Source organism: Felis catus, chromosome A3 (assembly GCF_018350175.1).
Source record: "Felis catus isolate Fca126 chromosome A3, F.catus_Fca126_mat1.0, whole genome shotgun sequence".
NCBI classification, from domain to species: Eukaryota; Metazoa; Chordata; class Mammalia; order Carnivora; family Felidae; genus Felis; species Felis catus.
In genome coordinates this window covers 138,773,244-138,787,333 of record NC_058370.1, presented here as the reverse complement: position 1 = coordinate 138,787,333, position 14,090 = coordinate 138,773,244, and the positions used below count along the sequence as shown (strand labels likewise).

The following is a 14,090-nucleotide window of genomic DNA, read 5'->3' as shown; positions in this document are numbered from 1 at the left end:
CTCCCACGCCTCCTTCATTTCCCTGCATTGGATGATTTCGGGGGTTTTACCCTCTGTGTCCCCACGGGAGTGGCTGCCTTGCTCTCGGCGGTGGGGGGACCCTGTGATATCTGCTGAGTCCTGCATCAGACATGCCACGGGATGACCAGTCAGCCACAGGGCGCCCAGCATGGGTCCTGAGCTCCATCATGGATGTGTGCACGCCAGCAGCTCCCGATTTCCACACCCGCCCACGCCGGGGGGGGTAGAGCCCCGGCCTCGCGAGCCAGCGCCCCAGCCGGCCGGCCGGCTGGCACTCAGCCCGCTGCCTTGGGGCCGTCGGTGGTGGGGGGCCTACCAACCTCACTGCTCCCGACATTTTCTGGGGGCCGTGCGTGCATCCCTCTTTCAGAGAGGTCAGTCCTCCCCGGGAAAGCTGCCAGGCCCTAGCTCGGCGGGTCCAAACCCACCACCTTTCAGGGCCCAGACGATGAGGCCTCCTCCTAGAAGTCTCCCTGGATTCCCTCCTCTGCCTTCATTCGTAATGCTTTCTACCGTCCCCGGCCTTCCTGCAGCCATTCGCTTGCCCCGGGCTCCTAAGCATTCGCCGGTGGCCCTCAGGTTAGTCCCCCCATGGCTGGAGCCCCTCCATGGCGCCTTCCCTGCTGGGCTCCGGAGCAGGTGCATCTGGGCTGTGCTTGTCGGGAGTGTTGCGGCCGCTCCCCGCCGGGGCTGGGTGAGTTCTGCTGTTTCTCTGGGGCCTTCGTGAGCCCCCACACGGCAGCTCCCCACAAGCAGTCACTGGACCAGTCGCACCCACTGTGGGGGGAAGTTAGGGGTGCCGGGGCGGAGCCAGGCCCCCAATGCCTGCAGGGTGAGTGCGGGAAGCTGACGCAGCCCGCCTGACACGCGGCTGGCACGCACGGAGCTCTCCCTTCCCTGCGGGTTTTGTGCTCAAAGTGCATCTCCCGCATTTCTCGTTTTCCCTCGTGAATTTATCCTCCGCTGGCAAAAAGATCGTGGCATATTTTAGACCAAACAAAGCCACAAGAACTTTCTATTACTTACCGAACAAGAAATGAGCTCCACATTCTCCCCAGACCCAGATGTAGAGTATGTTCATGCACAACATCGAAGCGTCTGGGTTTCGGGTGAAAATAACCACTCGCACGGTCATGCAGAGGTATCCCTCCTCCCACCGCCCCCGGAAGGCCCAGCCCCGGCCCGACCTCGGGGTCACGGCTGCCGCCCTGACCTCGGGATGTTTCAGTCCACCGCCGGACCTTGGAAATAGCCGTTAAGAGTCTTAGCTGATGCTCTCCTGCTTCAGACAAGTGTGGGTATTTAATTGACCCCGGTGGAGAACTGAATGCAAAACTGTGAACTGCATTCGATTTTCCTTCTCAGGACGCAGAAGCTGCATGGAAACGTCTTCGCCTACGAAGCCCCATGCCTCTCGGCAGTGTGCTCACGGTGACCCCCCGGGGACCGCCTGGGGCGCGCGCGGCCGCGGTCAGGCCAGGAGATGGGGCGGAGCCTTTCCCGGTAGACCCCCTCTTGAGTGCTCTTCAGACCGGCCCTGAGGTCTGATCCCAAGCACAAGGAGGCCGGTGGACAGTCGTCAGAGCTGCACGAGGTGGTCCTGACACAGCAGGCTCGCTGTGGAATGAAGGCCCGGGCCCCAAAGACGCCCTCCATAACTGTGGTCTGGGGCTGGGACGGTAACACCGCGGCCGGAAGCCTCAGCTCTGGGGCCCAAGGTCTTGGATTTGAAATGTCCTCACAGCTACAAGCGCGGCTCTCTGTGCCTCGGCAGCCTGCGCGTGAGCGGGGAGGTAAGAGCCTTGCACCCTCCTCGACGACATTAACTGCACACAGCCCCGGGGCCTCCTGTGCCACAGAAGTCTCGGTGCACACCAGCCTGGCTGCTCGGGGCCCGATCCCAACCCAGGCAGGACCTCTGTCTTGGGCTCAGCCCGTCAGAGCGGCGGCCGGGCCCTGCCGGCCTGGTGAACCTGGCTGTGCCTGGGTCCCGGCCGCGGTCCGGGTACCACACGGTCGTTGCCGTGTGATGAACGAGACGGCGGACGTCCAGTGAATTAAGGGAGAGTGTGGGCCCTACCTAAGTCAGACCACCGCAGGCAGCGCCTGGAACCTCAAGGCAGTTAGAAAACCACGCCTTCAGGGGCGCCTGGGGGCTCAGTCAGTTAGGTGTCTGACTCTTGATTTCGGCTCAGGTCACGATCTCACGGTTCTTGAGATCCAGCCCCACATCAGGTTGTATGCTGACCACAAAGTCTGCTTGGGATTCTCTCTCTCTGTCTCTCTCTTTGCCCCTCCCTGCTTGCTGTCCAGCTGTCTCTCAAAATAAATAAAAATAAACTTTAAAACAAGCAGTCAAACAAACACACAAGAAAACACACCAAGTCTTCAAAGGACCAAGATCCGGGTCACCTCGGATTGCTTTGTTAGCGCCTGCAGCTGCCGCGGGATGCGGAAATTCGTCGTCCTCCAGGAGGGAGGCCAGTGAGCGCTGGGCGCTGTCACCGCCCCAGAAGTGAGGGAGGAGGTGTCTCCGTGCAGCTGACCGACAAGTGGCCCCAAGTGCAGGCCAGCCTCCAACTGTGACCCGAGTCCCCTCTGGGTGGTTTCTCTTCCCCGTGGGAACTGTCCTCCGGACGGACGCCACGCAAGGGGAGGGGCCGGAGAAGCGACCGAGGGGCTTCGTGGGTCGCTGTCCACACTGAGGTTTTGCGTTCTTCAGGGAAGGAACACCACCGGATTTGCTCAGAGGAATCTGGATTGGCCCAAAAGAAGGTACCCTTGCCCTCACGAGGACACAGATGTTCTTCAAGCCGCACCAGTGAGCCTAGAGAGCCGAAGGTATCGGCCACCGCTCCTTCCCCAGGGGCCTCCGTGTCAGGACCCGAGGCCACAGGTCTGCCCAGTACGGGGGGGTCTGTTCACCAGCCACACTCTGCCCGTCCTGCCTTTTGGGGCCTCGAGTCCCCGCAGCTCCCAGCCCTCAGGGCCTGGGCTGCTGTTCCCACCCACGGATGCTGCGTACCAACCGTGACCTTCAGTAGCATCTGCTTGTGGCTCTGAGTTGATCCCAGCGATTCACACCCCCGGATAACGTGAGCACCGACCCTCACTGGGCACTGGCCGTGGGCAGCCCTCCGCCCGCTTCGCCGGTGACCTCGTACAATATCCACAGCAAGCCTTTGAGGAGACAGCTGTTACACCCCATCCTCCTGCAGATTTAAAAATCCAAGCAAACATGTGAGAAGGAGAGAGGATGGAGAGGGGGTTTGCGCGAGGCAGCCGGAAGGGCGGAGCAGAATCCTGCCGGGCAAGCAGGGTGGAGATCAGCCTCCTCCAGACCTGCCCGCTGGAAGGGGCCTCTCCACCCTGGTGAGCGTCTCCCCGGCCCCTCCCTGGGGCTCCCTGCCACACGGTCAGCTGCCCGGGACAGCAGGCCCTTGGCGGTCAGCCCCCTTATAAAGGGGTTTTAGGTCTGTCCCCCCGCCCCGTCCGCCACGGCCTCCTGCCGTCATTGCTGCAAGGAGATGATCTGTCCCCAGTGCCGCCCTGGCCGCACCCCCAAGCACCTGTTACCTGCTGCGGTCGCTGCCCCGTCACCACACCCGACGTCACCAGCCAACCCGAGAGCCCGAGATATTTTCCTCGTGTCTGATTCATGGGTGGTCACGACAAGACTCCGCCCTGTGTGGTTTCTGATACACAGCACAGACCAGACGAACGGGAAAACTACAGTGTTTGTGCCGAGGTAACGCATGCTGTGGAGACGCTGTAGAGGGGTGAGGACCAGGGGTGCACGGGCCGGCCTGAGGTGTGAGACCCGCCGGAACGGGCACCGGCAGTGTCCCCGGGGGGGAAGCCTGCGGGGGCGGGGGACAGAGCTGCGGACACATCTGGGGGCGGGGCTACCCGCAGATGGCCAGGCACGCGGACGCCCCGAAGGTGGGCTGGGGCGCCAGCTCAGAGGCGGGGTCAGGGAGGAAGGCGGGCCGCAGCGTTAGGGGCTCCGGACCACTCCAAGGGGCTGGGTGTTGACACCAACTGTAGACCACCTGGGGACGTGGAGCATCGATGTATCACCGACTCCTCTTTTCGGGGAGACTCCCTCTGCCGTGTGCAGCGCAGAGCACGGTGGAAGGGGATGCGGCCGGAGGCAGCAGTGGGTCCAGCCGGCCAGGGTGGTCATGGGGTGCAGCCCGTCCCGCCGGGTTCTGCGTGACAGACAGAGAGGAGTCGGGGTCACCGCAGGGGCTGAGGCTCCAGAAGGATGAGGCGGCCCCACCGGGGAGGCGGGAAGGTCGGGAGCTCGGTTCCCGGCACAAAGCCAAGGGCTCTGGGACAGGTGGTAGCATACACAGGGGGTCGGCGGGTTCGGGCTGGGCGTGAGCTGGAGGGAGGGCCTGGAGCCCCCATCCGAGCGACACTACAACCGGGGAGATGGGGGGGGTCCCGGCCGGCCAAAGCGCTAGTCCCAGAGGTGAGGAGAGGCCGGTGGAGGGTGAGGAACGGGCAGGGAGGGGGGGAAACCAGGGCAGCCAGCTGTCCCCAAGCTGGGGACGTGTGTGCACCAGGAGGAGAGGCCGGTGGGGGGAAGGACAAATCAGAAGTTTCCATGGCCTGTGAGGCCCTCAGGTGCCGACTGGCCCAGCCCCTTCCTTCTGGGAACGAGAACAGAATCAGAGCAGCGAGGGGACTTGGGGGTTAGCAGAGCAGAGCCCCGCTCAGACGCGGGCCTCCAGCCACTAAGGCACGGCTTTGACCTCAGCCTGCAGCCAGACTGTCAGACTGCGCTCCCCTGGTATGGAAGTCCCCACTTACCGGTGTGCCTACGGGCCCAGAGGACAAACTGGCTCCCTGCTGGCTCCCGGAGGGACTGGGGACCACGTGGGACTCAAAGGTCACCCCTGGCCCACGTCCACGGGGCTCTAGACCACACCTCGCTCATCCTGCTTCCTTCTTCGTCCCGCTGGACCGGATGCAGCCCGCCCCGCGACTCACCAGCTGGGGGAGGACGGACTGAGGCAAACAGCTCTGCAAACTGAGGGACGTGAAGAGTTTTGCCCCCTTTTCTATTCTCCACCTGCTTTCTGTGTGTTCGCACCACGTTCTGCCCGGCAGAACGCCACGGGCCCCTCGCCCACCTCTCACTCTACTCGCTTCCCTTCCCTGGATCCCCTCACCTTGTGAACCATCGGTGTTTGGCAGGGGCCCGGTGTGCGGCAGCTGGGTCTGAGACCATTCCTCAACCGAGAGCCCGGGACGCTGTTTTAAATAAATGTGCAGATTTGGAAAAAGGACAAATACCAAGTAAATCTTGTCTCTAATGGCCCATCAAGCATTATTGCTGAAGATCAGCTCCTAGAACCCGTGAATCTCAGAACGTACAAATCACCTGCTTTTGACGGGTAACACATATACATTTTGTTTAAGAGCAAAATGTCAGGAAATTCATTTCTGGAGATGTGCGAGGAGTCACGCACACCAACCCCTGCCACCTCCGTAATAAATTTGGGAATGCGAAGTGCAGACCCTGCCCTTGAATTTCTCACACCCTCATCAGCAGCCTCAGCGAGTCAAAGCCAGGGAAGGCCTGGCCGGCGAGCCCTGCGGCTTTTCTGGAAGCTGCTTGCACCTCAGGGTCCTGTCTCTCCCTCCCGGGCTCGGGCTCTGAAAACGGGGAGGGAATGCGGAACGGAGAGGGGGTGCGGACGCTCCGGACGCAGAGGTGAGAAGACGGAGGCCGGCTGGGGCTTCGCGCGGGTCGTGAACGCGGTGTGGACGCACGTGGGGACCCCCTGGGTGGGGAGAAGCGGTCCCGTAAGCACGGCTGCGTGACCGCGTGTACATCAGCTGTGCCACTGCGCGCACTGAAGGGGACGGTCCCGAGAAAATACAGGTGAATCAGTACCGTTCCGGCCCAGACTTGAACCGAAACCCACAGAGAGATACCTCCTTCTCCACTTAAAAGTTTGGGAAATTTCTAATTCTTATCTTTGAGACCCTAAAATCTCTAACCACTGCCCCCAAAAGCCTTGGACTCACGCTCCTTCTTAGGGGAGCAGCCACGACGAGGGACCTCCGAAGACTTGTGACGGACTCCCCAGCGGGCTGGCAGAGGACGCGGCTGCCTTGGGAACACAGACCTTTCTAAGAGCTGGGGTTTGGTTTGTTCTCTCTCTCTTCGTTTGCAGTTCTCCTTCCTTAAGGAGTTTCTTCGCACTCAGTCACTTAACAAACGTCTGTCCCTACTACTGCCAATGACAACGGGGGCAGCAGCTGTATTTCCTGGATTCTCACAACCTGCTGCACACTGTGCTGGCAGTTTCTTGCCACGGAGCTCGCCACTCTCGAAGCAGGTGTGAGGTCCCATTTTCCACCTGGGGAAACCTAGGGTCAGACGCCGGCCGGCCGCCGTGGGGGTCGGAGGCTGGAACACAGCTTCTCACCCGGTGACAGGTTCCCCTTGCTGACCTGTGCAGGCACGCAAAGCCGAACGTGAGCTGGGACCGTGTCAGGGAAGCTGGTGCAGGTGGAAACCACCGTGGTGCAAGGTCAAAGCGACACAGGACGTGAGTGTCCAATGCGTGGTCGTGGACCCGCCGAGGAGCAAGACCCCTTCCCGCGGGGATCAGGGGAGGCCTGAGGCGGGGGCTGGAAGTGAACGGGACGGAGCCACGGAGCCAGGTTGGGGGCAGGGGGCCCCCAGAAACAGGCGAGTGTAAGGAAAGCAGCACCTGCCAATTGTACGAATTCACCCCGACAGAGTGACGGGAGTGTAAACACAGATACACAGGCGAAGGAGGTTGTCAGCCAAGCCGTCTGATCGCAAGAGGAGATTCACACGAAGACGTTATGATGCAGCCCAGGGGCGCAGCGAGTGGGGGAGCTGGAGGCCACAGGAGACCCCCCCAGAGCAGGAGAGTGGGACGTGGGGGTCACTGCCTCACCCGGTGAGGGGGCACGTCCGCCAGGGGCGCCCTGCTGCCTTCACCGTCATCCCGCACATCAGTGAGCTCAACAAAGCGCGGGAGGGAGTCAGGCAGCCCCAGGGGAGGCCCGGGGCCAGACCAGGTGGGCAGGGTCCCTTCCGGAAAAAGAAGGAGCCCAAGCGCTTGGGGCCTGGGGCCAGTTCTGGTCTCGGGTGCTGTTCACATGGGAGAGCGAGCACACGGAAACCCTCCCGCCACGGGGCCCAGCACGAGCTGCGGTGGCACGTGAGGGGACAGCGTGGCACCTGGGAGGGGACTGGCCGGGAGGGGGGCCGCCCAGAGCAGAGAGAGTGACAGACTGTCCCTACGAGTCTACTCTGCACGTCCACGTGCACGTGCATTTCTGATGATGCCGTTTGGTATGGAGTCCACGCCAGCCACGGCCAACCGCTCATGGCTCGTGCTGTCCTGACCACTCAAGCCCCCGGGCCTGGCCCCCCAGGACACCCGCCGGAGGAGGCCCTGCTTCCCGCTTGGGACACAGAACTCGGGTTCTCGGGGAGCGTGTGGCACAGATGCTGTCATCGCCGGGGCGGGAGCATGGGAGGGCAGAGCCCACAGAAGGATCTCTGGGAAAATTTCTGACCTGAGGGATGAGGAAGCACCATGGGACAAGTGTCAGTAAATTAAAGCAACACAACTGACAAGAATAAACCGTTGAGGTGACAGGAGATTAAATTTTTCAGGAGTCAAACTCAAGAGAAACTCCAAGTCTTGAAATATATTATTGCAACTTAAAACATAATCATGTGACCTAGGTGACCCCGGGTGAGCCTCAGGACTGTACATCCTACGGATGGACACTTTGTGTCATCGGTGGACAGACATGTCCTGGGAGGCCCCTCTTCTGGGAGTGTGGAGGGACCTGTGACCTCTCTAACCAACGGACCATGCCACAGTGGGGGAGAAGCTTCACGACCACAGCACCTGTGTGAGGCTTCTTGTTGGTGGGTGCTCTGCAGGTGACCCTGCCGCTTGCTGAATTGTGGGGAGAGTTCACGTGGTGAGGAGCTGGGGACGGCCCCTAGGAGCTGGGGACAAACCCTAGGATTTAGGAACAAACACTAGGAGCAGGGCACAACCACTAGGAGCTGGGGACAAACCCTAGGAGCAGGGGGCAACCACTAGGAGCTGGGGACAACCACTAGGAGCTGGGGATAGCAGCTGGGGACAAACCCTAGGATTTGGGGACAAACCCTAGGAGCAGGGGACAACCACTAGGAGCTGGGGACAAACCCTAGGATGTGGGGACAAACTCCAGGAGCAGGGGACAACCACTAGGAGCTGAGGACAAACCCTAGCAGTTGGGGACAAACCCTAGGATGTGGGGGCAAACACCAGGAGCAGGGGACAACCACTAGGTGCTGGGGACAAACCCTAGGAACTGGGAACAACCGCTAGGAGCTGGGGATGGCCCCTAGGAGCTGGGGACAAACCCTAGGAGCTGGGAACAAACCCTAGGATTTGGGGACAAACCCTAGGAGCAGGGGACAACCACTAGGAGCTGGGGACAAACCCTAGGAGCTGGGAACAACCGCTAGGAGCTGGGGACTGCCCTTAGGAGTTAGGACCATCCCTAGGAGCTATGGATGACCTCTAGAAGTTCCATGACCTCTAGGAGCTGTGGGTGATCTCTAGTGGCCACAAATGATCTCTAAGAGCCACAGTGACCTTTAAGAGCTATGATGATGTCCAGGAGCCATGGTTCACCCCTAGGAGCCACAATGACCTCTAGGAGCTATGTGTGATGTCTAACGGCTGCAAATGACCTCTAGTGGCTGTAGACAACTTCTGGGAGCCACAGACGGCGTCTGATCGCAGAGGATGGCTTCCAGCTGACAGCCAGAAGCTGGGTTACTGCCCCTCAGACACAAGGAAAGGGACTCTGCCAGCACGCTGAGCGGCCTTGGGAGTGGGGTTGCACACAGATGAGCTCCCAAAGGAAATGCAGCCTGGCCAGGTCTTGACTGCAGCTCTGAGACCCTGAGCAGGAGCCCCAGCTAAGAGCCATAGACGCTGTGAGACAAGAAGTGTGTGTTGTTTGAAGCCACTAACTGGGGGGTGGTTTGTTAGACAGCAGTAGTGTCTGGAGAAACAGACCCAATAGGAGGCGTGTGCGTGTGCGTGTGCACGTGTGTGCGTGTGTGTGTGTGCGCGCGTGTGTGTGCATGTGTGTGTGTGCACATGTGTGTGCGCGTGCATCCATACACAGAGGGATTATCAGGAACTGACTCCCAGGTTATGGAGGCCAAGGAGTCCCAGATTTGCAGTCAGCAAGCTGGATACCCAGGAGAGCCCGTGGCCAATGTGCATTCTCTGAACGGAAGACGTGCCCCTCCTCGAAGACGGGCCGGCCGAGAAGCGCTCCTCACCCGCCCTTGGGTCAGTGTTCTGTTCCCATCGGGCCTTCAACGGATCGGGTGAGGCCCACCCATGCTGGGAGGGCCCTGTGCTTTACTTGCCTGTAACTCAAATGTCACTATCCTCCAGGTTCCTCAAAAAATTAAAAATAGATCTACCCTATGACCCAGCAATAGCCCTGCTAGGAATTGACCCAAGGGACACAGGAGTGCTGATGCAGAGGGGCACTTGAACCCCAGTGTTTATAGCAGCACCATCAACAATAGCCAAAGTACGGAAAGAGCCTAAATGTCCATCAACTGACGAATGGATAAAGAAGATGTGGTTTATGTATACAGTGGAATACTACTTGGCAATGAGAAAGAATGAAATCTGGCCATTTGTAGCAACATGGATGGAACTGGAGGGTATTATGCCGAGTGAAATAAGTCAGGCAGAGAAGGACAGATATCATATGTTTTCACTCATACGTGGATCTTGAGAAACTTAACAGAAGACCATGGGGGAGGGGAAGGAAAAAAAAGTTAGGGAGGGAGGCAAACCATAAGAGACTCTTAACTAAGAACAAACTGAGGGTTGATGGGGGGCGGGAGGGAGGGGAGGGTGGGTGAGGGGCATTGAGGAGGGCACCTGTTGGGATGAGCCCTGGGTGTTGTATGGAAACCGATTTGACAATAAATTTCACATTAAAAACAAACAAATCTCACTCTTCTCCAGAGATGCCCTCCCAGGCCCCCAGGGTACCGTCTGGGCAGGTATCTGGGCACCTGCGGCCCCGTCTGGTTGACACATCACCACAGGCAGGCAGCTCAACAGCCGAGAACAGCTTTACCAAGTGTGTTCCTCACCCCGTCCCCTCCTCCGAGAAGCCCTCTCGTCAGCAGCCCTCATGTACAAACACCCCCAGCCCCAGGTCAGAGGGCCTCCGCCCCTGCCGGGTGCCCGTCCCGGCCTGGGGAGATTCTTCATCCTGCCCTTCCGTGGGGTGGAGCCCCCCCCCCAACTTTCGCCCTCTCGGCCCCTCTGTGTAGACGGAGACACGAAGGAGCACAGGCCTCCCGCAGGACGGTGCTTGCGGCTGGCCCCATGGCGACCACACGCGGCACAGCCTCTCCCAGCGGGCCGCTGGGTCGGTGCCGCACTTTCTCCTGCTGCATTCACGTTCAGGTTCCGGAGCCTCCCCTCTTGGAGTGAAAAAAAGGCGAGGCGCTGTTTAGACGAAGACTTCCTCTGCGCGTGAAGCTGGTGGACGTTCTCCACGCGGTCCCTGAAGACGGTACACTGGGGTCTCGCGGAACAGGGTGTCCCCGTGGGAACAGAGCAGGGAGAACGGGGGACATCCGAGGCTGCTTCCGGATATGCCCCACCGCCGCCAGGCCGCACGCCCTCCCTCCGTTGCCCGGGCCTCGCCATAAACCAGAGACGGCGCGGGTGGACCATCGGACGTCCCCCTGCCGGCGTGGAGTGGCTCCCTGGCTCATGTTCTGTCTTCGCCTCGTCTGCTCCCGCGGCCCGGGAAACACCATGGCCTCCCCAGGGAAACCATCCCGCCGGCCGAGGCCACTCACCCGCCTCGCCCCGTGACCTCCGGATCAGGCGTGAGGACGTGCTGACAGCGCCTGTGACCCCACTGTGTGGTCCACCGCCGGGTGGGTCTCCTGTCTGCGTGTCCCATGCAGTGATGCTGGAATCAACACGGCTGCCGGTGGACTGAGCCCGGGGGTGGGCGGTGCCCTTCGTAGGGCAGAGGCCTCACCAGGACTCCGTGTGACCCGTCTCCATAGCGTTTGGAGAAGGGAATTAATTACCTCTGAACACACCTGATGCAAAACTGATGTCACCTGATTTCCCTGATGACACCAGCTAGGGGGGCTGGGGGGCAGGGGCCGGCCAGTCCTGCCCACGGCGACCATCCCAGGGCACGCGACTTGGCACGGAGCCCTGCCAACCATTTCTGTGTTCGGGGACACGGTCTCCTGCCCGTCGGGCTCCCTGGGGTGACATCTCCAGCCTTCTGGAGATAATCGACGTTTCTCCTCAGGCGGGGCAGGGCGCTCAGAGGCAGGCCAGACCGGACGTGTCCCTTCTGGGCTCCAGCCCCTCCGACCAGCGCTCGGGGAAGGGATGTCTCGCAGGCCTGGCCTCGGAGCTCCTCCGTAACCTTGCCTCGAAAGCACGCTCCTGCCTGGGCTCCCGGTCCGGCGATGTTGGGGGTGACCCCGGGGCTCCTCCTGTTCTGGCCGGTGCTCTAGCAGGCACACTGTTGCACTCTCACGCCCGGCACCCGGACCCCGTGCACAGGGGCCAGACGCGGGGTGCCCACACTGTCTCCACTGATATCAGAAGGACCCAGAGGCACATCCCTCTCGGGCGCATGGTCCCCGCATCCCACCCTCCACGGCCCCCGTTCCCCCTTCGGGAGCGTCCCCCCACATCTCCCACAATTGGGGCCGGGCGGGCGGGAACCCAGGGGCGCCAAGCACGGCTGGCTGGGCTCCAGCTGGGCGGGTCGTTCTGCCCCGCACAGGCCAGGTTCGTCCTGACTGCAGGCTCCGTCTCCTGCGGTCCACCTTCTGACTCCCACTCCTCCCCCAAAGGCGCTTTCACCTTGGGCACTGCTTGCACCCAGGTCAGCTTCTCCCGCCACCGTTTAGGCAAAGGCTTGAAATGCCATTGGCGGATGGCTTTGTGGTTGGTGCCGGCGGGTGCGGCCCAAGCAGCGTGCCTGGGACCCTGACGGCCTCCCAAGAGGACGCTACGGTCACGCAGAAGCCACTGCAGCAGCAGAGACGGGCGCTGACGCTTCGGAAACTGCCCGGGCGTGGGTGGCTGGCCGCCCTCCCAGGAAGGGACAGGGAGCGGGCGTCGCCAGATGCCTGTGCCGGTTTGTCCACTGTGACGGTGAGGCCGCCAGGCCCTGCCCGCACCGCGGCTCCTCCGGCCGACAGCCCCGGGAACCGCCAGCCCAGCACGACTCGATGATGTCCGCGGGAGAGACGCACGTAGGGCGTGCAGACCGCGCACGGGCTGCCTGATCTGTGCCTCCTCGTCCCCACCCAGGCATCTACTGGGGGCTGCGAGGGCTTCGCACACACTCACCTTTCCTGCCTGCGCCTCCCCTTGCAAGGTCTGTTGGCGCTCCATCCTCTGACCCAGAACCACGCTCTCCCAGCAGAGCACGGTGTGCAGGGAACCCCTTCTTGTTCTCCAGGCGAGAGGCGGGCACCGCCCTGGGACAGCGCCACGGGCTCCTGCGGCTGAGCGGCGCCCCCCCCCCCCCGGGCTCCCCTGTTCGAGCCCTGAGAGCCAGCACTTGTGACTGGGACTGTATTTGCAGACGGCGTCTTCAGACGGGAGACGGAGGTTAAATGAGGTCACTAGGGTGGCCCCAATCCTATCTAGCTGGTGACCTTGTTAGAGCGGGGGTAGAACACAGGCACACGCAGAGGGACCGCATGGAAACACCGGGAAAGGACAGAGTGTGCCCACCCGGGAGGGAGGCCACAGAGGACCCAGCACCCCCCCCCCGCCCCCCGCAGTGCCCCAGTCCCTGACCTCCAGCCCCCAGCACGTGCCCGGCACACTAGTGTCATGTAAACTGTGCATCCATGGGACGTGTTCTGACGGCCCAGGACACCAGCTCACAGCCTGGCCAGCCCTCATCATCTCCTTCCCCAACATGTGTGGACAGGACGGGGCTGCTGTTTTCCTGAGATTCGGTGCACAAAGCGCCACTTACATTTCAGAATTGCTACATAAGTGTTCTTCTAGCCGCCGGGCCTGAAACCCCCCTCCTTCTGTCATTCTTGTAGAAGCAGTAAAACGGCCCCAGCCTTTCTTACCGCTTTGTCCCACCTGAGCCACCCTAGAGGCGGGAACTAGCTTCCGTGAACTGTCTGGCCGGTCAAGCTGCCCCTGACGCTCCAGGACTGGAGGTAGGACCCTGAGTCAATTTCCCTGGCACGCGCTGTGTAAGGGCTCAGGCAGGCACCTCGAGGTGTCCAGGGGCCCGGCTGGAGCCTGGCTTGGAGAGCAACAGGGCGTCCCTCTGCCAGGGGCCCCGAGTCAGTCCTGCCAATAACCCATGGGACACCTGGGCTGACAGGGAGGGACCGCTCTGAGAGCCAGGGAAAAAGGGCATCCAGCCCCCAGCCCCTGCCGCAGCCCGTGCACGTGGGGGCCTCAGCTCTTCCCTTTACTTCCAGGGCACAGCCGTCTGCTCAGGGCACCCCCGGAGAGGGACGCAGCAAAGCCTGCAGCAGGGTGATGGGCAAAGGAGCAGGAGTGCAGCCCCCAGCCGAGAGTGGGACGGCCAGCCTGCCGGACCTCAGCCCTGACGGCCCACTGCGGGGAGGTGGTGGCCAGGGCCACCTGGGTGTGGACGGGAGCCCTCCCCAGGGGCCTCTGCCAGCCGCCCGAAAACCCCAAGACCGTGGCGCCCTCCCCCGCCCCGCTGGCCCCAGCAGAGCCTCCAGTGGCCCAGGTTGCCCACCCGATCGGGGCGCCGTGACCCGCACGGGCCCTCCTCCTTCACCCGCCGCCCCATGCAGAGAAAAGCCCAACCAGAGGCTGCCGTGGGTTAGGAATGGCATCCTGTCTGTGTCCTGGGATGTCAGACCCTCGTTTTCTCTCAGGGAAGAAGACGCGCTCCGTCCAACCAGAGGAAGGAGCCTGCGTGGTCCTGCAGCAAGAGGGTCAGACGGACCTCCTCCCAGCCAG

General features: G+C 61.8%; 1 long non-coding RNA gene across 9 annotated transcripts; it reads right to left on the bottom strand.

Annotated features, from left to right (window-relative positions):
• Positions 1 to 1,018: 1,018 nt before the first annotated feature.
• LOC109498472 lies at positions 1,019 to 12,880 on the bottom strand. Of its 9 annotated transcripts, none has more exons than XR_002741365.2 (4): positions 12,471 to 12,880; positions 5,202 to 5,283; positions 3,598 to 5,059; positions 1,019 to 3,233 (listed from the first exon to the last, which is right to left on the bottom strand). It is a non-coding gene; the product is annotated as an uncharacterized LOC109498472 (long non-coding RNA). The 9 variants fall into 9 exon arrangements; XR_002741366.2 differs by having other exon boundaries at positions 3,598 to 4,232; positions 12,471 to 12,877; XR_006596099.1 differs by having other exon boundaries at positions 3,598 to 6,492.
• Between the last annotated feature and the right edge of the window lie 1,210 nt (positions 12,881 to 14,090).